This window comes from Macaca nemestrina, chromosome 10 (assembly GCF_043159975.1).
Source record: "Macaca nemestrina isolate mMacNem1 chromosome 10, mMacNem.hap1, whole genome shotgun sequence".
In the NCBI taxonomy this organism is placed as follows: Eukaryota; Metazoa; Chordata; class Mammalia; order Primates; family Cercopithecidae; genus Macaca; species Macaca nemestrina.
In genome coordinates, this window is record NC_092134.1 from 38,341,174 (window position 1) to 38,366,241 (window position 25,068).

The 25,068-nt window shown below is 42.1% G+C and overlaps 1 protein-coding gene across 5 annotated transcripts in view; it reads left to right on the top strand.

Moving 5' to 3' along the window:
* The window catches only part of LOC105483690 (transmembrane and coiled-coil domain family 3), a 308,537-nt gene that overhangs the window by 77,775 nt on the left and 205,694 nt on the right, over positions 1 to 25,068 (top strand). The window contains exon 2 of one of the 5 annotated variants that reach the window (XM_071071302.1): positions 14,687 to 14,756. The exons of 3 other annotated variants lie outside the window; for them this stretch is intronic. The gene's annotated coding sequence lies outside the window, so the exon portion shown is untranslated. Of the gene's footprint in view, positions 1 to 221; positions 14,757 to 25,068 lie in introns of those variants that run through there. One more of the 5 variants, XM_071071301.1, reaches the window with a different exon arrangement.

Here is a 25,068-nt window from a genome sequence, read left to right on the forward strand (position 1 = left end):
AAAAAAATTTTTTTTTTAAATTTTTTTAAAGACAGGGTCTCACTATGTTGCCCAGGCTGTTCTAAAACTCCTGGGCTCAAGCAGTCCTCCTGCTTTGGCCTCCTAAAGTGCTGGAATTACAAACATGAGCCACTGTGGCTGGCTGAAATATTTCTTTTAAAAAACGATTGTGTGTGTGTGTGTGTGTGTGTGTGTGTGTGTGTGAGAGACCACATGCACATGCACAGGCAGAAAGGCACGGGGCTGGGGGTTTCAGGGGCCCTGCCGAAGGACAGGGTTACAAATCCCCCACATCGGAGAATGTGGGGGCAGCCTTGTGGAAGACAGTTGCTCCAGTGAGTGCGACGTAATACTGCTGCTGGCAGCCACCAGCAGAAGCTGCTTTGGGAGGAAGACTGCTTCTCCAGTGTAATTATGAATTTCAGGGAAGCGAGTCATGATCCTCTCCAGCCTGCTGTGATGGATGGAAGATGCCACTGGGAAGTCACCAGGCATTCCAAGTCCCCTGAGGAGGAAGCGGGGAGGGACCGTGCATACCCTGTGACCTCTGCAAGGGCAGTGTATCGCCACGCAAGACAAGTGTCAACACTAGAGATTTGGGCCCCACATCTCATCAGTCCCCCAGATCATTTATATCTGCACTTGGAAAATAAGTGCATATGGTAAAGTTAGACAGAACTAGGGTGTCCCACACCTGGGTGTGCCTGGGGAAGACTAGTTTGCACCTGTTTTCCTGGCACTTGTTAAAGTGCCCTCTTTTACTCCCAGAAATGTCCTCCCTTGTATCACAAAGTATATGGCTCCCTACTTAGACACAGTGACTGAGGCTCTGTCACTTACGTGCACTGTGACCTGGGACGCATTGCTGCAGCCCTGAGCTTCATTTCCCACACCTGCTGCACAGGGTTGTGGTCAAGATGAAAGGAGGCAGTGGGTGCGAGGCCCTTAGCCCCGTCTTGACTCAGGAGAAGGACTCTGATTTCAGGGCCTTTTACACTTTCTCTTTGCCGCAGTTATCATTGGAGCTAGAATTTTCTTCGGACAGTGATGATAAACTGTGAAAGACAAGAGACAGCAGAGGCTCGGAAGTCATGCATTTTTTCCATCTTACGTCTTAAGGAACGTGTTTTTCTTCTTCCTGGGATAGAAGGAGTAATGAATTGTTTGGGCTTTCCTTCAGGGTTCTACTACGAATGGAGAAGCTCCAGCATTTGAGATGTGAACTCACCATCAGTTATGGAGAGTGGGGCTTAAATGTCTCAGTCTGCACTTTAGGGAGATGATTAAGAAGCCCTGAGACATGCTCAGTGTGTATAAGGTGACCATACAGTCTAGTTGTTTATGCCTGTTGTCCTCATGTAATTATTAATAGCATTCTCTTTCCTTCTCACAAGTGTCTCAATTAGGACAGTAAGTTATATGGTTACCCTAAATAGGATCTGTGCAAGCCCATCCTTGTGTAAGAAGTCTTAGACTAGAAACAAGGTAAATATCCATTAACAGGGGAATGGGTAAATAAATAGTTGTATATTCCTAAATCGAATACTATTACATAACAATGAAAATGAATGAAGTATAATTATGTGCATAAACATGGATAAAACTAAACAAATGCTGAATGAAAAAGCAAGTTACAGAAGAATACCTGCTCTATATTTTTATTGACATAAAATTTAATATAGCAAAATTAGATGATTTGTTGCTTAGGGATACATCTATATGTGAGGAGAGTATAAAGAAAAGCAAAGGAGGCCGGGCATAGTGGCTCATACCTGTAATCCTAGCACTTTGAGAGGCCGAGGTGGGTGGATCACTTGAGGTTGAGACCAGCCTAGGCAACATGGTGAAACCCTGTCTCTATAAAAAATACAAAAATTAGCCAGGTGGTGCATACCTGTAGTCCCAGCTACTTGGTGGGCTGGGGCGGGAGAATCGCTTGAACCCAGGAGGCAGAGGTTGCAGTGAACTGAGATCGTGCCACTGCACTCCAGCCTGTGCGATAGAGCCAGACCCTGTCTCCAAAAAAAAAAAAAGAAGAATAAAAGGAATGATTAATTGAAGTTTCAGATTGCTGGTTACCTGCATATTAAGGTTGGGGTGCCTGGAATCATAGAAGGATGCACAGCATCATTATTCTAGTTCTTAAACTGTGGGATGGGTACAGAGGTATTTTGTTATTCTTTTATTTAAAATGTGGATACATGTTATGTACATTCTCTTGATTTCTTGGACTGTTTCACACAAAATATACCCAGAATAAAATGAAACTAAAACAAGATATTGCATGGTGTCAGATGTTCTACTTTTTATGCTTGTTTGTTGTTTTGGGGTGATTGTTCATTGTTGAGTGGGTTTAGGGAGAAGGTAGCTAGACTTTCAAGCTCTGGACTGAGGTGACAGTGAGACTGATTTGCTGGTACCTTTAAGTCGTTAAAATAAATCCTGGCCATTACAGGGAGACCATTTGGTTTTGTTTCTGTTGCTGGTATCATTGCTACCAGTATTGCTAACACACTGATGTTCATTGAGCAAAGATTTTTCTAATCCCTTAACATATATTATGTCTTTTAATTCTCAAAAAATATGCAGTGAGATAGATTCCATTGTTATGTCCATTTTACGGTGAAGGACGATGAAGCACAGAAGGAATAGGAATTCCACACCGGCAGTGTCTGCCTTGGGATTCCAACCTTCATCGCCTGCTCCCGCGGCCACAGTGCCTCCAGGGGCCAACCGCAGTGAAATGTGAAATCCAATCTAACCCTGACCGAGGTGCAAGCAGGTGCTTGACATTTTCAGAGTTCTACAAAAGGGTTTCGCCCCTTCCTGTTTTTGAGGATAGCATTTTTATCAGGCTCCACCTGCCCCATGTCTCAGTTGCCAGCGAGTTCCTGGAGCTCCGTTAACAGGATGGCAGCTCCCCTGGTGACCTTGGTGAGAGCGGCTTCCAGCCCTGTTCCAAGTTGGTTAGGGAACGGCTGTTTTCTGCACAGCACATTTCTGTCTGCATCTCGGGATGCTCTTGACCTGACCGATTTGGACTTAGTTCTTATAAATGAGTGGGAGGGGGCAGAACTGAACAGTCCCGGGTGAAATTTGAATACTTCTTCAGTTCAGTCGACAGACTTAGTATGGTTAGCTTAAGAAAAAATATGCATTGACAAAAGAAAAAAGGAGGAAGCCTTCTAGATGGAGGGAACTGGATCTCAGCCCAGGGCTGCAGCAGGCAGGGAGGCCCCTCAGTGGAATAGAGCTTTGGCTGGTTGCGTCACCTCACTGTAGATTACAGAGAACACTAATGTGGCAGCTGTCATTTGCCACAAAGCCATGACTCTTTCTTTCCTTGTTAGCAAAACCAGGCAGAGAGGTCACTGAGACTCAGGAAAGGTGGGCCTTGCCCGTGGTTCTAGGGGCAGACAGGTGAGTGTCTTCTGGTTCAAGAGGTGTATGGGGAAGTTGGTCGGGGGGGGCGCTTCTGGGAGAAAATTTGTTTCCTACATAAGAGGGAAGTAGAGGAGGAGAACCTCTGACTGTACTGCTTCCTGCGCTCTGCTTTACATGCAGCTGTGCTAAGATGCAATGCTTGGTACTGCTGCAGCCATTTCTTGACTATGAGGGGGAAGACTGAGAGAATCACAGAGGTGCCAACCTTGTGTCCTACCATCATTGAGTCCCCTCAAAGCATCCCTGGAACTGTCTATATTCAGATATCTTGTTATGCAAGGAAATGGACCCGTATTTATGGAAGCTGCTGTTAGCCATATTTTATGTTATCTACAACAACAAAAATGGTTTTAAAAGTATTCCTTATTGACTTCTTGTGAAAATAAGGGAGAATGTGTGTGTATATATATACACATGTATATATGTATATATATGCGGTGAGATATATACATGTATGGGTGTATATATATATATAACTTTTTTTTTTTAATTTTTACTTTAAGTTCCAGGATACTTGTGCAGAATGTGCAGGTTTGTTACATAGGTATACATGTGCCATGGTGGTTTGCTGCACCTATCAACCCGTTATCTAGGTTTTAAGTCTTGCCTATATTAGGTATTTGTCCTAATGCTCTCCCCCTCCCTGTGTCCATGTGTTCTCATTTTTCAACAGGGAGAATATATTTTTAATATGTCTGGAACAAAGTAGATTCATAATAGTAGCTGCTGTCATGATTACCACCATCATCACTATCATCCCCAAGGTATCATCATGGGCTGGTCAGAGGAGTGAAGGTGGCAGAAGAGAAGAAATGTTGAAGGTTTTTGTTTCTTTCTCTTCTTCATCACACCTTGCCTCTTACAAGAGGTTATACAAGGTATGGTGGGGGTACCTGAGATAGGGAAGGGGCATTGGAGATGGAAAGGAAATGAGGGGAGTAGAAAAAAACAATATTAGAGAGAAATCAGGTGAGCAGAATAGACTCGTGGCTTGAACTTATTGCTCTCACATCTTATTTGCCTGAAATACATTCAGTTATCCAAGGTCCCTCATATCTGTTTTTTACAAGCTTAGCATTCTTGACTTAAAAACACTGTTAATGCTCACACCCTTAAAATCTTTAATGGATATTCCTTTAAACTGGGGCCCAGGGAAAAGTGCTTTTTGACATAACAAACATTTCTGGTAGAGAATTATGATAATGAGGCAAAGTTTCTATTTTCAGCTCCTAATTACCTTTCAATCCAGTTGCCGTCATTAAGCCACACTTGCCTTTAGTGTGCTGGAAGTTGGAGAAATGAGTGCATTACCATCAAAGCATGAAAGGCCAGTGCTTTGCATAATCATTGCAGGAACTATTGCTCAGATTTGGCATCTGTCACTCTCGTCCTGCAGTTCCCCAGTTTGGAATTCTGCCCATGCAAAGTTCCAGTTACTGGTTTTAATCATTTTCAAACCCTGGTGTGGATTGCCTCATCACCCACAGTTGCTTTTTCTTCATTGCACATTTTTGTTTTAAACAGAGTCCCTGTGATGATTCTACATTTGCCAAAATAGTAAGAGGAAAGATGCTCTTCACTTGCTTCCTACCGCTGACAAAGTGGACATTGTGAACATCACCTTGGGTGGTAGGAAGGCAAAAGCTCCAACTGGTCTTGTTCAATGATAGTAAAATGGAGAAACAGAGACCCTGATCCTCTTGAGAGGTAAAGAGAGAAAGTCTTTGGTCTCCTGCAGAGCTTGTTGTGTCTAGGCCAGGGGAGGAGTTGGTGTGAGAACATGGGAAGAAATGGGCGAGGTGGGTGAATGGGAGTGCAGTGTTAGGTCCGTAGGCCAGTCCTGAAATGAGGAGGATCTGTTAAAGATACCTGTCTACTGGTACCCAGCAGCACTATCCCGTGGACGGGCTGAGGGCCACAGTGCTGGAGCATGCCCTGGGGTCCCAGCTGAGTCAGATGTAAATCCACGTTTTCTGCGTGGATTTCTGGGGCACTGGAAAAGAGATCAGTCAGCAGGGGGACGCTGAGGGGACTTGAGGTACAAGAATATTTAAACATTTGAGGAACTGGCACAACCAAACTGCAGCATGCTAGCAGGAAAGCAGCTCTGAACAAAACCCTTTGTGCTCCCCAAAATGACATTGTGTAGGAAAGGGGTGGGCAGGGTCTATGCCTTGCGTAGTTCCTGGCACATAGTAGGTGCTTGATAAATCTTTACTGAAAGAAATTAATAAATGAATGCGCCACCAAACGATGTGTCAGAAATCCTCCCTATGCACTAAAATAAGAATTGATTTTCATGAGAACCTTCTAGTGTTTTGCAGGGTTTGGGATGTTTGTATCTTATCTGATTTTCACAACATAAAAGGCATGGGGAGGAAAGGAAACGCAATGTGTTTTTGTAGAAGGAAGAGAATATGTCTTCCTTTAAATAAAACCAGAGAGAATTATTGAATCTCCTGGTACTTTTCCCTTTGTCGTCTATCTTGTAAAATAATGTATGCAAGATGAAAATCAATAGTCTTTACAAAAGCAGCTAGTTAGTGATTTAAAGGGACATACATTAGATGGTTTGAAGTTGTCTGTGATAGAGAATTATAAAGGAATGTCCTTTTTTTTTTTTTCTGTTGAGAACATGTGAATAGAAAATGATAACAATCACTTTCTAGCCACAGGCCCTATATCAGGATGAAACACAGTGTTTGTGCTTCAAGGTAAAGCGTCTCCCAGAGGAGATGGTGGTGGTGTGTCAGCTGGCATGGCCACCAAGCAGTGTCTGTTCTGTAATGAATACAATTTTTGCCTTTGAATACCAAATTAAACCTAGGAAAAAAGTACATGTCCTAAGAGCTTTAGCAGTGGATAGTTCTGATGAGCTTGCTTAGGAGGAGCTAGGCAGTATGCTATGTTGATGGAATATAAAAAAGATTCCAGGGAGTTTGTTTATTTGACTTACACTGCTCCTTCCTAAAACAAATTTGGAGTGACTTCTCAACCAATGAAAAATAATGTTAGTAAAGTAGACCTAGAAATTGAAAATCAGGGCCAGGTGCAGTGGCTTACACCTGTAATCTCAGCGCTTTGGGAGACTGAGGTCGGTGAATCACTTGAGGTCAGGAGTTGGAAACCAACCTGGCCAACATGGTGAAACCCCATCTCTACTAAAAATACAAAAATTAGCTGGGCATGGTGGTTTATGCCTGTAATCCCAGCTACTCATGAGGCTGAGGCAGGAGAATTGCTTGAACCTGGGATACGGAGGTTGCAGTGAGCCGAGATCATGCCACTGCTCTCCAGCCTGGGCGACGGAGTGAGACTCCGTCTCAAAAGAAAAAAAAAAAGGAGAAAAAATCAGGACCATTGAAAAGAAGAGAATGCCAAACTGCTATCCAAAAGTGTTAAATTAGACCTTTTGACTGATTTTACATGGAACTTCCTGGTAGCCGTGGCAGAAAGGAAAACATGATAAGGTACATAACTCATACTTTTGGAAAAGAGAGAGCGTGCCAGTTTCTCAGAAGAGGCAAAGCTTGTCTGAAAGATTGCAGTTTTAAGTTGTTGTTATTCTGGAGTTGGTGATTCCATTTTGATCATTCAGTTTCCTTACTTCTTTCCCTCGTTGTTTCTTTACCTGTTAAAGCTACGCTTTTGCTTCACAGTCTCTGCACTACTTACTAATGCATCAGGTGATACAGGGAAGGGAAAGCAGGTAAATGCAAAACAGTCAGCTTTGTAGCCGATTACAATTCTGGTTAAAGGCATACGTGATAGGTCATTTTAACTAACTTTGTGCTATCTATTGATTGAATAAATATTCTCCAAGACAACAGAAGAGAGAATTATTTATATTTTAAAAAAATCCTTCTGACTTCATATAAAGCTCATCCAGCTTTGCACTGCGCTGAGGATTGGAGCCCCTATGTAGCAGGTCAGTGTTAAAAGTGAAAGCTCTGTGCTTGGTCTGGGAGTGACCATATATTAGTCCATACATTAGAGAAAAACTGATTTTATTTCTGTAGTTCTCAAGCCTGGGGGAGCTGTAGAATCACCCAGGGAGCTTTTTAAAAATACAGACCACCAAACCCCATCCTACACTGACTGGATTAGATTCTCAGGTGGTGAGGCCCAGGGATGTGGTTTTTATTTGTTGTTTTGGCTTTAAGCTCCCTTGGTTTTTCTGGTAACCATCCTGGCTTTGGAATTGCTACCCATCTATCTGCAAAGGGAAAAAATTAATCCCTCCTCTGCACTGTCCTAGCATAGTCAGCTGCCCTAGTGTGGTCACCACCCTGCCGGTGACAAGCTTCCTGAGTAGTGATTGTTGCGGGGACCAGGGGTGGTCACTAGATGGATCCTAAATTGTCCAGTCTACTACCACAGGTAAATAAAATAAGCCAGGCATCACTTTGGAAGATAAATCGTTGTCCTCTAAGACACAGAGAGCCACAGTCCAGTGAAATTTCCAAGGAAAGTGAGAAAGGAGAAATTAAATATAATCTCATTTGGTCAAGGGAAATACTAAACACACAAACGTCAAAGAGAAGATCCCCACCCACTGTCTTTCTATATTTGCCTGTAGTTATTCCCAAGTGTAAAAATAACAGCACCGCTGACATTGAGCAGGTGTCATGTATTGGGTTCTATGTTAAACCCTTCTATTGTATGCACCTACCACATTTGTTTCCATGTGTAGGTAACCTGCACACAGTCATGTAAAGTAGATATGGTAATTTTCATTGCCAATGAATAAGCAGGTCTAGAGAACTTACATGACTTACGCAGGGACACAATCTAGCCAAGAGTGGGGCTAGGTCTGGAGCCCAGGTCTAAATGACCCTTGAACAAAATAAATTGTTGCTTTTGAATACATTTTTCCATTAAACACTACATGTTTCCTTAAAAGCATCAATCCACACATCTGTTTAATCAAATTCTGTTTGGTACCTGGGTTGATGGAAGAGCATCCATCTATTCATCCTTTCATGGACATCAGACATTCATGTAAAGCTTATTCTGTGCTAGGCCCTGAAAAGATAAAGATAAACAAGGACCCAGCACTCAGGAGGCTTGTGGCGTGGAGCAACCAGAGCATGGAATGGGCTGATTGGTCAGGCTTCGGGTATGGTCCGTCACTGGGGCCAAGGTATCAAGGTTCTGTTACTGAAGAAGGAGGATGCTGGTCAGGGAAAAAAACACAGGTGCCCATTGCAGGTCCCTGCCCTCGAGGAGCTTAAAGTCCAAAGGGAGAAGTTCAGATAAAAACTGCGGTTACAGATGGTCTTGCATGGCCCCAGGAAAGGTAACGGTGCTATCAGCACTTACAACACTGGAGCTATTCCAAGGCCTTAGAAGGTTGCTCTGAGAAAGTGATGTTGCATTGAGATCTGATGAGTGCGTATGACTTAACTTCATGTCCTCATTTGTATACATTTAATGTATATCTAATAATAATCATCAGTAAAAACTTTCTGTTCACTCCATAGGGCAAAGTTTTTGCTTGTACATGATTTTCATTTTTAATGGCTGTATAATATACTACAATGTTTTGTATAGTAAGTCTATCCTGTTGTCCAGTTAAATATTTACTTTCTCTTTTCATTGAATGTTCATCAGGAAACATATTTGTTCATCAGCAAACATATTTGTGTATAAGTTTGTTTTCCTGTTGAAGAAAATGCAAGAAATGGGTTTGTGGAATCAAAGAATATGCCTAATTGGTCACTGTATTATTTTTTGAAAGCAGCAATTAACTTTCTTTCACATCCTCTTCCTATAGCCCCTTCTTGGTTATCTTCATGCATTTTATCAACAGCTCTTTTTATCTCCTTTGTGGCTCACCTCTGTGTACCAGGTTTCCTGATATTTGTGTCAATCTTTGCATCTAGAGTTCTTCAGATTTCTCATAGTGAGCACTTAGTAATGCCTTCCTTTAAAAATACCTACTTTCTGGGTTGGGCACAGTGGCTCACGCCTGTAATCCCAGCACTTTGGGAGGCCGAGGCGGACGGATCATGAGGTCAGGAGATCGAGACCGTCCTGGCTAACATGGTGAAACCCCGTTTCTACTAAAAATACAAAAAATTAGCCAGGCGTGGTGGCGGGCGCCTGTAGTTCCAGCTACTTGGGAGGCTGAGACAGGAGAATGGTGTGAGCCTGGGAGGCAGAGCTTGCAGTGAGCCGAGATGGCACCACTGTACTCCAGCCTGGGCAACAGAGCAAGACTACGTCTCAAAAAAAACAAAAAAAACAAAAAAAACACCTACTTTCTGTTCTTTGAGTTTCTAGCACATCAATTGTTGTGGCAGTGACTATTATCCCAACATCTATTCTCTTTTCATTAGAACTCACAAGTTTTAGTTGGGCACACGGCCATTCAGAATAAAGATTATATTTCCTCTTTTGGAGGTGATGGGTATGTTCATTATTTTAGTTACGTGATGATTCCACATGTGCTTAGAAAATCGTACACTTTGAAAAAAAAGACTGTATTTCCTAGCTTCCTTTGCAACCAGAGGAGGCCAGGTGACTAGTTCTGGCCAATAGAACACATTCTACTACTTACAAGTAGAAGAATTGTTTGGCAGCTTTTGGAATCCTTTTTTAAAAAAGTGGTGTGTGCCTTTTGTCCTCTCTTATTTATACCTTCTTCCACCCTGCTCCCTGGAACATGGTTGTGATGACTAGAGCCACCATATTGGGTCATGACAAGAAGGGCCAAACTCTAAAGATGTTGGAATGGTGAGCTGGAAGGCTTTTGGTTCTGTGAAGATTTCAGGGACCAGAGCTTGCGTACCTGTCACTGTGCTGCCTACCTCTGAACTTTCACATATAAGAAAAATGCATTTTTATTTTGTTTAAATCATTAGTTTGGGTCTCTGTTGCTCACAACGGAATCTAATCCTAACTGATACAGATGTGCTCATATAAAAGAGACTATATCAACAGTTGAAGTGGTTAAGATATTATCATTTATTGGACATGAATATTTCATGGTTAGGCTGAAACTTGAGACCAAAGTCAGAGGAAAATGCAAGGACCAAATGCAATTCTTTTTGTAACTCTCTCAATCATTTTCTTGCTATACTCCCCCTATTTAAAAAATATCTTCATGATAATTGCTGTGTTTATGGAACTCTACTTATGTATTTATGTCATTTAATCCAAGATGAGGAGATAAAATTGATATCTCCATTTTACAAATTAGAAAATTGAGCTGGAAAAAAATTAACTTGTGAGGGTTATTTAACACGTGGTGGAGTGAGACTATATCCCGGATCTTCCTGACTCGAGAACCCAATGTCTTACTTTTGTAGGGGAGCCATCTTCTTGCACATACTATTCTTTCTCCACAGCACACTGACCCTCTCTACCTTTTTTGCCCAGCTACTTTATTTTTGATTTCATTTTACTTTTTTAGAGATAAGGTCTTGCCCTGTTGCCCAGGCTGGAGTGCTGTGGTTCAGTCATAGCACACTGTAACCTCGAACTCCCGGGCACAAACGATACTCCTGTCTCATCCCCCCAAGTAGCTAGGAGTACAGGCAAGTGCCACCACACCCGACTGATTTTATTATTTTTTGGTAGAGATGAGATCTTGCTATGTTGCTCAGGCTGGTCTTGAACTCCTGGCCTCAAGTGCTTCTCTCATCTCAGTCTCCCAAAGTGCTGCGATTTTAGGTGTGAGTCACTGTGCCCGGCCCGCCCATCTACTTCTACACACCCTAAGTCTCCTCTCCTTCAGCAAACTTTCCTTGATCCCTCTATGCTATCCTATAATGCTATTGCTTTCATAGCATCTTGTACATTGTCTATCATAGCATTTATCACATCTTATTGAATTTGTTGCTTATTTTGCCCCCATGATAGACACTGAGGTTCTGGGAGAGGGTTGGGAAGGACTAAGTATTGTTTTTTTATTTTTAACCCCCTAGATCCTAGCATGGTGCCTGGCACATAATAGGTGCTTAATAAATATTATTTGAGTTATTGAATGAACTCCTGTCTGTCCAAAAGATGTTTCTGCTTCTTAAAGCACTTTTTGGCATGTATTATTCTAACTAATCCCTCTGCTAGAACTTTTCCTTATTCTTGCATATTCTTATTCCATAGTAAATGTGTCTGTGCTTTTCAAAGGCTTGATTTGGTAGGTAATTTAGTCTTTGGTCATATGTGGCATTTCCTCTTAGTTCTCAGAAGGCTGGTGCTGCTGTTATGATTTCACAGTATGAATAGATTTGCATACTGTTAAGCTGCAGTGATCTTTTACATGCATTCAGGAAAAAATGAAATAGTTGTAAATAAGCATATGCATGAACTCATTCAGAAAAATGACTCTCTGGATTCCAAATTGCATAATCATCCTCTTTTTATATTGAACAGATGAGTAAGAGCTTTAACTTTTCAGAGTTGAAAGATATGCTGCTATGTCAGAGGAGGGAAGAAGAAGAAACAAGAGCTTCCCTAGATGTCATCTAACTCTGATTGCAGTGTTGTTCAATCCAGTCTTTACAAGATTCCCATTTAAAAAGCATGCAGGTTGAATTAGATTGAGTGCCATTCATGGGATTGAAAATATATTCCTGGTCTGAAAATTCCTTTAGGGCACAGAGTCCTTATCTTAGGCGTTTCTGAATCCCCACCCTCAGCATTGTTCTTCACGTAGTATGGACCTTTTACAAATATGGGAGTCAGCAGAAGGAATTTATTTTCCATTTTGCTGTTTTATTGAACTTTGTATGCTGCTTGTTTTTGGATTAGTTGAACCTTTTACTTTTTGTGCTTTTGGCTTATTTTACGTATTGGCATAGAAGTTAGCAGGAAAGAGCAAAATGATAAGCTAAAAACTGAGGACTGGGAACTAGCTACTGCCCTCATCTGTTTATTTTATTTATTTACTTTTTTTTGAGATGGAGTCTGGCTGTGTCGCCCAGGCTGGAGTGCAGTGGCGTGATCTTGGCTCACTGCAACCTGCACCTCCTGGGTTCAAGCAATTCTCCTGTCTCAGCCTCCTAAGTAACTGGGATTACAGGCACCTGCCACCACACCCGGTTAATTTTTTTGTATTTTTAGTAGAGATGGGGTTTCACCATGTTGGCAAGGCTGGTCTTGAACTCCTGACCTTAGGTGATCCTCCTGCCTCAGCCTCCCAAAGTGCTGGGATTACAGGCATGAGCCACCGCGCCCAGTCCCTCATCTGTTTGTTGTTAATTATTTTAACTGTTTTCAGTGTACAGTTCAGTGTCATTTATTACAATCACATTGTTGTGCAACCATCACTGCTGTCAATCTCCTTTCGTCTTTTCGTCTCTTTTTTCTTCCCAAATAGAAACTCTGTACCCATTAAACAATAACTTTCCATTTACCCCTTCTAATTTTCTCACAACCATCATTCTACTTTCTGTCTATATGAATTTGACAACCCTAGTGATCTCATAACTGGAATTGTATGACACTTGTCTTTTTGTGATTGGCTTATTTCACTTAGCATAGTGTCCTCAAGGTTCATCCACACTGTAGGATGTGTCAAAATCTCCTCCTTTTTTGAGGCTGAATAATATTCTATTATATATACATATCACATTTGTCCACCCATTCATCTGTTGATGAACACTTTGGTTGCTTCCTCTTTTGACAGTTGTGAATAATGATGCTATGAACATGGGTGTACAAATAGGCCCCTATCTTAATTTAGGGCCTTAATAGGCCCCTGTAAGATATATACTAAGACGTAGTTTCAAAACCTTTCACATTTTCAAAATAAAAAACGTGTGGTTCAAAAGACATCATCAAGAAAGTGAAAAGACAACTCATACATTGGGAGGAAATATTTGCAAATCATATATCTGATAAATGACTTGTATCTAGAATATATAAAGAGCTCTTACAACTCAACAATAAAGACAGCTCAATTAAAAAATGGGCAAAGGATCTGAATAGACATTTCTCCAAAGAAGATATACCAAGGCTGGTAAGTGCGTGAAAAGATGCTCAACATCATTAGTCCTTATGGACATTCAAATCAAAATGGCACCAAGATACCACTTGATACCCACTAGAATGGCTGTAATAAAAAAATGGACAATAACAAGTGTTGATGAGGATATGGAGAAATTGAAACCCTCATACACTGTTAGTGGCAAAGTAAAATGGTGCAGCCACTTTGGAAAACAGTTTAGCACTTCCTCAAAATGCTAAACATAGCTGGACACCATGATGTGCACCTGTCATCCCAGCTACCTGGGAAGCTGAGATAGGAGGAACTCTTGAGCCCAGGAGTTCTAGGCCAGCCTGGGCAACATAGCAAGATCCTGTCTCTAAAAAAATCAGCTAATCATAAAGTTACTGTATGACAGTTCCATTCCTGGGTATAATATACCCCAAAGAAATGAAAACATATATAGACACAAAACTCGTATACGAATGTTTATAGCAACACTATTCATATTAGCCAAAAATGTGGAAACAACCGCAATTTTTCTCAACTGATAAATGATAAACAAAATATGGTATATCCCTGTAATGAAATATTATTCAGCAACAGATAGAATGAAGTACTGATACATTCTATAATGTGGATGACCCTCAAAAATATGCTAAGTGAAAGAAGCCAGTCACAGAGGACCACATATTATATAGTTCTGTTTATATAAAATGTTGAGCAGAGGCAGATCTATAAAGACAGAAAGTATATTAGTATTTCCTTGGGGTAGGAGAAGGGGACAGGTGGTAGGAGAAAATGGGAGTGACTGCTAATAAATAAAAAGTTTTGTTAGAGGATGATGAAAATGTTCCAAAATTATAGTAATGGTTGCAATATACTAAATCTATATAAGCCATTGAATTGTGTACTTAAATGGATGCACTTGACGGTATGTAAATTACATCTTGTTAAATCTGTTTGGAAAGGAAAAACTTTAGCAGCATTATTGCACATACCACAAGCTCACCTTGTGGATGTCATATCATCAAAATAGTCTTTTTTACCCTCCATGAAATAGGACACCATAGTCTTTTTGGAGAAGAAATTAGGGAATTTGTCATTGAAAATACAGGGAAAAAACTTAGGGAAAAACGTTTCCCAAGTTTATAAGAAATAAAACACATTTTGGCAATATTTATTCATTTCCTAAAAATGTGGCATGTCTTCTTTCAAAACGAGGACAGAATTAGTGCAGTTGGACTCTGCATCAGAAGACTTTAACAAACCTTAAAGCTATTTTGGGTCTTCTTTCCCTTGGCATAGGAGTCTTGGTGTTTGGTCTTGCTGCTCAGCTGGCCTTGGATAAACCAGCAGTCCCCCTTCCTCCTGCCTAGTAAGTCAGTCTTCGTCTTTTCAGAAGGTGTGGTTGAAGGCTAATTGAGAGAGATCTACCTGTTAATATTCTGAAAAGGGTTTACCTTAAATTAATTTAAATCTGTGGTTTCAGTGGATTTTATGTATGCCCCCTATTCCTGGCTTTGGTTACCACATAGCCAAACATTGATTTTTTTTAAAATATATGTATTTTTAAGATGGAGTCTCGCCCTGTAGCCCAGGCAGGAGTGCAGTGGTGCAATCTCGGCTCACTGCAACCTCTGTCTCCCAGATTCAAGAGATTCTCCTGCCTCACCCTCCCGAGTAGCTGGGATTACAGGCACCCACCACTGTGCCTGGCAAATTTTCGTATATATATATTTTTTCATAGAGACGGGGTTTCACCATGTTGGCCAGGCTGGTCTCGAACTCCTGAGTGTGAATGATCTCCCTGTCTCAGCTTCCCAAAATGCTAGATTGGATTTATTTTTGACTTTTTGCTCTCACTGCCTTTTGGGCTGCTCACTCAGGGCCTTGTGCCTGAGTACCTGGCACATTTTCTCCACCAGGTTGTGGAGTCCTGGGAGGGAGGACCAGGGACGTCATTAAACTTCTCATAGCGCATGGCACTATGTGGATGCTTTGTAGTCATTCATTGAATGTATAATTCCACTTAGGTGGAACTTTAGGATGTGAGCCAGCAGTTTCTTCATGGTAGGTTTTTAAAATTTTTTTTGAGATGGAGTCTTGCTCTGTTGCCCAGGCTTGAGTGCAGTGGCGTGATCTTGGCTCACCACAACCTCCACCTCCCGGGTTGAAGTGATCTTCCTGCCTCAGCTTCCTGAGTAGCTGGGATTACAGGCGTGCACTACCACACCCAGCTAATTTTTGTATTTTTAGTAGAGACGGGGTTTCACCATGTTGGTCAGGCTGGTCTCGAACTCCTGACCTCACGATCCACCAGCCTCAGCCTCCCAAAGTGTCAGGATTACAGGCGTGAGCCACTGTGCCCAGCCAGTAGTTTTGTTTTATTATCTAATGTCTGCTAAAAGAATGTGGCACAGCCAACTGAGAGAAGGACATCCTGCCTCCTGCTTGACTGATCATGACATAGGTTTACAAGCATGCTAACATGTCATTAAATAACGTAAATTAAACCTCAAGAACGAAGATGTTTGGCTCTTCTTCCTGAGAATCTGCGCATACAGTTTGTCAGCCCTGAATCTCCCAAAAGCGCCCCTGGAATGTGAGCTCTAGATGTCTTTTTGGTTTTTGTTGGAGGTTGATCAAAGCCATCAGTCCTGTCAAGTGGTTAGACCAGGAAGAAGATAAATTGAATCCAGGGCCTTACACAGACTTTTAAAACAAAAGTCTTGTTTCCTGATGTTTTGTTTTGTACTATGAGTTAATCTGAGTTGGCTGTGAAAAGTGTAAGTGATTCTTCTCAAGTCACTGTGTTTTTTTGCATCAGAACTGGCACATGGAATATGTACCCTGACAGGGTTAGAACTAAGACGGTGCTTAATTTCCATTTCAGCAAGATGAGTTTCAGAGATTAAAGAGCTGAGGCTGTGAGTGGTTGTGATGTAAATGACATCATTTTCTTAATACTGGTGGCCAGCGTTAGAGGGAAAGAGGCTGAAGGCCTGACCTTGCTGATGTCCAGCCTTCTCTGTCATGGCTCTGCTGGTCTGTGTCCTCCACTCTCCGGCCACACCCCACCTTTTCAAGAGCCCTTCTTTGAAAGTCAGGACACCCAAGGTTGTGGACTGGTCCTACCTTTGCCTTTGAATAGTTTTTAACCTGAAGCATCCTATCCTCTGGGGGGTGCTTAAATATTTGTGGGGGGCAGTTTTTGTTGTCACAATTATGGTTATTATATTATTTTTGAGTTTTGTTTTATTTCAAGATATTAATGATGGCATTATAAATATTACTTATAAAAAGAGGGTGCTGGGTGGGCATGGCGGCTCACGTCTATAATCCCAGCGTGGATCACTTGAAGTTAGGTCAAGGCAGTGGATCACTTGAGGTTAGGAGTTTGAGACCAGCCTGGCCAACACGATGAAACCCCATCTCTACTAAAAATACAAAAATTAGCTGGGTGTGGTGGTGGGTGCCTGTAATCCCAGCTACTCAGGAGGCTGAGACGTCCTAGGACAAATGCTTGCCCAGGAGGTGGAGGTTGCAGTGAGCTGATATCATGCCCCTGCACTCCAGCCTGGGTGACAGAGCAAGACAGTATCTCAAAAAAAAAAAAGGATGTTGCATCTTTAGCATTGAGAAGCCCTGAGATGGATCATTGGGTTCTGTGAGCCTTAATTGACCTTTTTTTTTTTTTTTTGAAATGGAAATAATGCTTGCCCTACTCATCTCTCAGAATTATTTTGAGAATCAGTTGTGGAAATCATGTGAATCTGAGTCTGAGTGTTTCCTCAACTGAAAAATGGGAATAGTATAGGTTTAATGTGGCCTTTGTAAGGATTAAGTAGGATTACACATGTAAAGCACTTGGTAAGTGGTAAAGCAAAATGCAACAATGTGTATACCATCAATTGATTATTTAATCCTGACTTCCTGCCCGGTCAGCTGTCTTACTGTTGACTGGGTACATCTTGTGATCTTCCATCTTTATATTCCAGACCTTAGTGCTTGCGTGTGCTGCTCTTTCTCTTTCTTTTGCTCTTTTCCTTTCTATCCTCTCTCTTCCTTCTTCCCTCCTTTCTACTCTGCCCTTCCTGGACTTTTCCCTCTCATCTTCTCTGCCTGTGCCAATCTACTCTTTCCTGAAAATTTCTCTTATCTGACCTCACACAGGGCCCCAGGGGAAGGATCTTCTCCTTCTGTTAGTTTCCTGCTCAGTGCTGGTTTCCTGCTCAGTCACTGGCTTGTGGAATCATTGGTTATCTTCCCCTGCACGTGCATCTGATTGCTCCCTGGAATGTAAATCCCTTGGATTTAGCATGAGACTGCAGAACTGGTAGATGTCAGTAACTGCTGATCTTCTACACCGGAGAGACATGCTTTCGATGGAAACAAACCTGTAAACCCGAACCTTTTCTTCCTTGAGGATATGTAATCACCCAAGCAGTAAAGCTAGTTACAGACTTTTAGAACAGGAAAGAACCTCAGGGAGTTACTCTTTATTGCATATAACAGGTGGTTTATATACTTTATATACTTTGTATCTTTTCTTTCTCATAATAATTAAAAGGTAAATATGGCCACCTACATAGCATGAGCAAGGAGGCTGAGACTCACAGATGTTAACTCTCTTGCCCAAGGTCACTCATCTTGAAGTAGAGAAGGGCTTCCCTTTGTCTTCAGAATCTATGTTCTACTATTTTATTCTGCTTCTTAAGGAAAATGATGCTTTGATCATCACTAGAATACCATTTAGGGTAAGAAAGCTGAAAGAGTCAACATTAAGTAAAAACAAACAAACAAAAATCATGAAGCGGCAGTCCTTTCCAGTGTCGAAACAGCTAAGGCATGGCCACTGAGGAAGTATTAGATGGCTACCATCTAAAGCCAAACCAGTGTTTTGCTAAGATGCCAAAGGAGAGAGGGGCTTCATCATTAAATGGCACGAAGAAACCCTGAAACTTGTACAGCAAGCAGGTTTGAATAACACAGCAGCAAGTATACAGCCTCTGGGGCCAGACTGTGGGTTTGGACCCCAGCTCTCCTACTTTTTAGCTGTGGGACCTTGGGCAGCTTCCTTATCCATCCCCTTGTATCTCAGTTTCTGCATTTGTAAAACATGGGGGTGATAATAGAACCCGTCCCTCAGGGTAATGGTGAAAAACAAAAGAGATGATACCCATAAGGACTTAGAGCAGTGCCTAGCACATAATAAGGCTCACTGAGTGGTGGCGTTGGTTATTGAGGCCAAGTATTGCACAGCGAGGACTTAAAAACAATTCCAGCTGCTTGGCAAGGGCCAGAAGTTGACGGTCTTGAATCAGTCACAGAAGCCTGATGGGTGCATGGTGGTGTCTCTCCTGACTCCACGGAGGGTCCATCTGAGGTTCCCCCACATGTATTTATCCAGGAGTGTGTCCAGTGGAGGCAGGTTTTAAGGTCAGACCTCACCCTGTAATGATGAATAACAATTCTCTTTGACTAAGAGATGGGCTTAAGACGCCAAGGGGTTTTGTTATTAAAAGTAAATAGCAACATGCTCTATTCTTCCTCCAAGAATCCAGAATAAATTGATTTCCTAGGCAGGGTTTGTAACTAAGTACTGAGTCTCTCACACTGCTCTCTGAAAGGTCCCAGTTAAGCCCCTGAGAGGCATGAATAGTTGATGAAGGTTTTATATTTGGACCCTTAATAAAACTGGGCTTGCTAGCTTTTAGAAAAGTGCTTCAGTTATTCAATGGGTAAGGCTGTGTGGGCCTAAAGGTATCTGTTTGGCTGGCAGGGTATTCAGGAGCATCAGGAAGTATTTCCCTGAGGGGATGCTACAGGACTAGATCTGGAAAGGGAAATTTAGCCTGTTTCTGACTGCAGGGTTCTGACCAAGCTTGGGCAATAGCTCCCTGTTGGAAAATGGGTATGAGAGACCACAGCAGTCATCTATCTAATCTAGTGGCGTTTGGCCATGTAATATGGGAAATGACAATTATTCTTTCATCAGTGTCTTTCAGGTACCTTCTTATGTACCTTCTAATGCATATTGGTTTTCCTGTTCTTAAAGGCCTGAGAACTGGGCTGCTGGAAACAGCCACAGCCTTGCTGGTCATGAGCTTACGTTGCTCTGTGGTTTGAGACGTGAAGCTTGATTAGGAGAGAAAAGCCAGGTGGTGATGATTTTCCCACCCTTCGCTCCAGAGAGGGTCCTTACCAACCTTTACACCTCTCCTGGGGTCCCTTCCCCTAGAATTCCTAGGAGTCCCCCAGTGGCTCCCCTGTGCATCATTTCTGGGATTTGGAATAGCTGCTGTCGAATAGGGCTATTGCTATGCACACACACACACACGCGCGCACACACACGTGGTTTCAGAAAGATGAAATTCAGGAGCCATGGAAAGCCACTGCCATGGCTCCTTCCCGGGACTTACCACCTCTGAAATGCTGCTGGTATTCAGAGAACAGCAGCTCTCTGTGCTTCTCCGTGCCTGATCTGAGTGTCGGGGTCCCTCCCCTTTCCCCGGAGAGCGAAGGGATGGGAAGTTAGGAAAGTTGAGGGAAGAAGAGGAGGTGCAGTGATTTACCATTTGCTTTCTGAACAGTGTTCAAGATAAAACCATAAATTGAGATGCAGAAAATGAACACACGTTCTCTAATTTTACTCCTAACGGCTAACTTCATGTCTTAGTCCTTGTCATGCATTAATGATAGTTGACATTCATTGAGCTGTTACGTTTCTCATTAAACCCTCTCAGCCTTGTAAGAAATTACTAGTACCCCTGTCTTTACAAAAAGGAAACCACACCTGAGAAAGATGAATTTTCCCAAGGTGTCACAGCTGGTTATAGATGGCGCTAGGGTTTCATTCCAGGCCCCACCGCAGAGCTTTCCATTCAGCGGCGATGCTGGGCTGGCTCTGGGCTTTCCTGTCTGTCTTTTTCTCTACAGTGCAAATTCTGTCTTCAATATGTTAAGACCATTTCATGGTTTGTATTTTGCATTGGTAAGGTCGTGTAAATTGATTTTTTTGACATTCAGCTTTCTATGCTAGGACGTTCATTTTATCTAGTTTCTCTAGGCTCTGAAAAGGAAGAGCCTTCCTCTTTTGAGCAGAGCACAGGGTGTTCAGAAGTCTGGGACATGCCAAGGAGAGCCCTGAAGGAGAATTTCTGGTGGAAGCAGCTTACTTAGGAGACCCTGCTCTTCCTTTTCTCCCCTTTGCGCTCCCTCCCTTTGATCCTGGTAACCACCCCCGCTCCTCTGGTCCACCAGAGATTCTAATTCCCACCTATCTTTGTAGCCCAAACCCCTTTCTCAAGGCATATCTAATAAGTAAATTGACCTTTTCAAAGAAACTTTTGCTCAAAGGCAGGGTAAGCAACAACAAGAATTAATAACTAAAAAGTATTTTTAAACTTCATGTTTCTGTTCCTAAAACTATGAATTTTACCAAGACACCAAACTCTTCAAAAGTATTACACCATGGCTGGGTGTGATAGCTCACACCTGTAATGCCAGAACTTTGAACTTTGTGGGGGCTGAGGCAGGAGGAGAACTTGAGGCCAGAAGTTTGACACCAGCCTGGGCAACATAGTGAGACCCCATCTTAAAAAAAAAAAAAACTTAGTTGGTATGGTGGCACACACTTGTAGTCCTAGCTACTTGGAAGGTTGAGGCAGGAAGATCACTGGAGCTCAGGAGCCCAAAGCCACAGTGAGCTGGGAATGCACCACTGTACTCCAGCCTGGGTAACAGAGCGAGACCCTGTCTAAACAAACAAACAAACAAACAAACAAACAAGCAAAATGCCACTTGCACACTTGGTAGATGAGCAACCTCCTTTGCCTGGCTTGTAGATACATCTTATTTTTTCAACACTCAAGATCAAGTTTATTTGCTACCCGCTTCCTTTTGAAACACAAACCTTTTTCTCCAGATAGGATCCCCCCACTCAATTCTAGTTGCCAGTCTGAGCTAGAGTGATGGTTTTAACACATGACCACAAATTCTCCACCATTTGAAAGATGGAGCCTAATTCTCTTCCCCTTGACATGGGCTGTACTTGAAGACTCATTTCTAATTAATAGAAAGTTGAAGGAGTGATATTGTCAGACTTTGGAGACTAGATTGTAAAGGCATTGTGGCTTCTATTTTGCCATCTCTTAGATTACTAGCTCTTGGGGAAGCCACTTGCCATATGGCTTCACACTCAACCCTATGGAGAGGCCCACATGGCAAGGAAACTGAGGCTTTCTGCCCACAGCTATGTGAGTGGGGTATCTTGGAAGTAGACTGTGCAGCCCCAATCAAGCCTTCAGATGAACACAGCCCTGGTTGGCATCTGAACTGCAAATCTGAGTGATCCTGAGCCAGAAAAACCTACCTAAGCTGTCTCTGAATTCTTGACCCACAGAATCTCTGAGATAAAGGATATTTGTTGTTTTAGACCACAAATTTTGGGGGATAATTTGTTATGTAGCAACAGATACTCGATAGAAGACGTGCACCTATTTTTCAGGTGACATTTGGGACAATGACTGTTACATGCTAGTTTTCAACTCTACTCCAGATTGTTCTTCTCTTGTTTAGTACCTTATGAGCTACATAAACTAAACTCTCAAAGCCTCAATTTCTTCCTCTGTACAAGGGAGATGATAGATTCCCCCTCAATGAGGTTTTTGTTGTTGTTGTTTTTGAAACAGGGTCTTGCCTGTCACCCAGGCTGGAGTGCAGTAATGAAATCGCGGCTCACTGCACCCTCTGCCTCCCAGAGGGTGATCCTCCCACCTCAGCCTCCTGAGTAGCTGGGACTACCGGCGTGCACCACCATGCCTGTCTAATTTTTGTATTTTTAGTAGAGATGTGGTTTCACCATGTTGGCCAGGCTGGTCTCAAACTCCTGGCCTCAGGTGATCTGCCTGCCTTGACCTCCCCAAATGCTATGATCAATGAGTTGTTATTAGTACTGGGTTCATAGTAGGCCACTCAATACATGGATAGCTGTTAGTATTATTAATATATTTTCAACAAGCATAATTCTTGTTTCATCTCACTTTTTCTGAATTCCTTCTTTTCTCACCTCCTTGAGAAGCCTGGTAAAGCACTTCTGTAACCCAGTGGGCACAGGCCTCTATTAGCTGTTGTGATAGAGTGCTTGTGGATCTTCCCAGCTGACAATAAGCTTCATGAGAATGGGGAGGAACATACTGTTTTTGTTTTCATAGTGCCTAATACCAAATAAATGAATGAATGAATTATATAGCTGCTTCTGCTGTATTTGCACATAAGCTGTTATTGGCATTCAATGTCATTAAAATGGTCAGCTCTTATCTCCAGCCAAAGAAGGTATGCATTGAAAAACAAAAATGCATTAGAGAATCGGTTGTTCATTTTGTTCTCTTTCTAGCCCAGAAAATCTATGATTTTACTGTCAATTTGTGTAGGCAGACAATAGTTCTCACGTCCATATTTTTTTTTTTACCATATAGGGCCCACTTTAGCATATAAGGGCCATTTCAGGGAAAATGTTGCTGTGAGAACCTCTTCCCAATAGCTGGAATATAAGTTCATTATTCAAGACATTTTAATTTTAAGATTATAATAAACATTATTTATTGAACACAAATTCTCAGATGGAGGGTGTTAAACATTTTTCTCTAGTATTGGAAGGCAGCATAGAACAGGCAAAGGGAATGGGGTTGTTTCTGACTTAAGACCAAATCCAGATCCCAGAATTTACAAGCTATATAGCTGCCTGACTGTGGCCCCAGCTGTTTCTTCCCTGAGCGTCCATTTGCTCTACTCCACATGGATGAAAATGAAGAACATCAGAGAATATTCCTCACATTGCCATCTCCCCGCCCAGGCTTCCATGAATCTCTTCATCCTCTGTTCCCTCTCTTTGGTGTCTGTGTATTCACCAGATGTTTCATAGGTATTTACCATATGTCAAGCCATGCTGGGCACAGGACTGTACCAACACACAAGACCTGGTCCTATTCCCTGAGGGCTCCCTGAGGGCTGACAAGCTGGGATCTGCGCACGGAGTGAGTGGGTAGCAGGCAGCTCTCTAGCATGGCATTATGGGGTTAAATTTCTCCTAGCACAAATTCTGGGTCAGATTCAGCCCCTGGTGATTATCTCTTTCCAGTTGGTAGGCTCGGATGCTGTGGAGTAGTCCAGTGTAGGGTTTACTCTCAGTTTTGCTTTGCTAAGGGAAATCTGGGACTTGTTATTCTGCGGTTACATCATTAATTAGTGATACTTGCAGCAGTAAACATCATGTCAGCTAAAATCAGTAATTCTGCTACCTCTTCTGCTGAAGCTAAATGGGAGGGAGAGCTGGATCTGGTGGGATGTGCGCCCACCATTCCCAAACCAAAGGCTAAAGGATGTTCAGCAGGGTTTAGCAGGGAAGAAAGACTGTGCTCAGGTGCACACGTAAACTGGGCAGGAGAGCTCTTGAAACAGGAAGAAGACCACTTGTTCATGTAGCTCAATGTTTTTCCTGGTAATCCTTGACAAAATTCATCCAGTTCATCTATCCATCCACAATGAGTGCCTGCTGCATATCAGGAGTAATACCGAAGTAAAAGAAAGTGCTCGCAAGAAATCTGTGATCCAATTAAAAGATAGATCATAGAATTATAGATTTTTAAAAAATATTAGCATCCATTGTTGGTAAAGGGAAAAGGTGATGAACATTTTTAAACATTGATGCTGGGAGTATTAATTGATGCACTTGTTCTAGAGATCACTTTAGCAATCTTTACAAATGCTCTAATTTGTATTTCAATTTGTCAAGCAAGTCCACTTATGGGAATCTATCTGGAGAAACTAATAATGGAAATGTGCATAAACATGCAAGAATTTTTATTGCTATTTTTTATGGTAGCCAAGAAGCAAAGGAAACAAGTGAAATGTCCCGTAATGTGGTGTTATTGACAACCTTGTCTAGCTGTACAGTGGAATGCAATGCAGCCTTGAAACAATGCATTTTAGAAGACAGTTCAGTGGCCTATGAAATATTAATGCCACATTGTTAAATGAAAAGAATAGATCACAAAATAAGAATCACATGACTCCAATTTTGTATAATATATGCATAAAAACAATGTCAACAGTGGCTATTTCTAGGCTCTTTGAATCTTCAAATTTGCGTTTGTTGTGGATTCCCAAATTTTCTACAGTGAACACATATTGCCTTTGTAGTTATAAAAAGCCATTGACAATAGAACGTGATAAAAGTGCAGTTTGGCTAAAGGCCTCGGCCAAGTGCCTGAGAGCCCAAGAGTGGAGCTCAGCAGAAACGAGGCTGTTCTTTTTCTCATGTGTGCATGTGTGCATTATTTCATTCAACAAATACCTGTTGTGTTTGCAGGCATATGTGAATCCACGCATCACACAGCCGTGGAGCACTTGCCATTGCCAGAGTCTGTGCTGAGGGCTGTGGGTGCTGAAGCCTCAGCTCCACAGAGGAGGAGCTGATTGTCACGAAGCATCTATTCTGTTGGAAAGAAAGACAAGCAGATAAACAAACAAGAGAATTGCAGATAGTACCAAATGTTTCGAGGAACGTACCCAGGGTATTTTAATAGAGAGTGACTGGGCAGTCAGGGGTGATCTCTGAGGAGTTCACAGCTATGGGAAAACCAGGAAGAAAAAAAAACATATGAAAATGCCCTAAAGTAGGACAA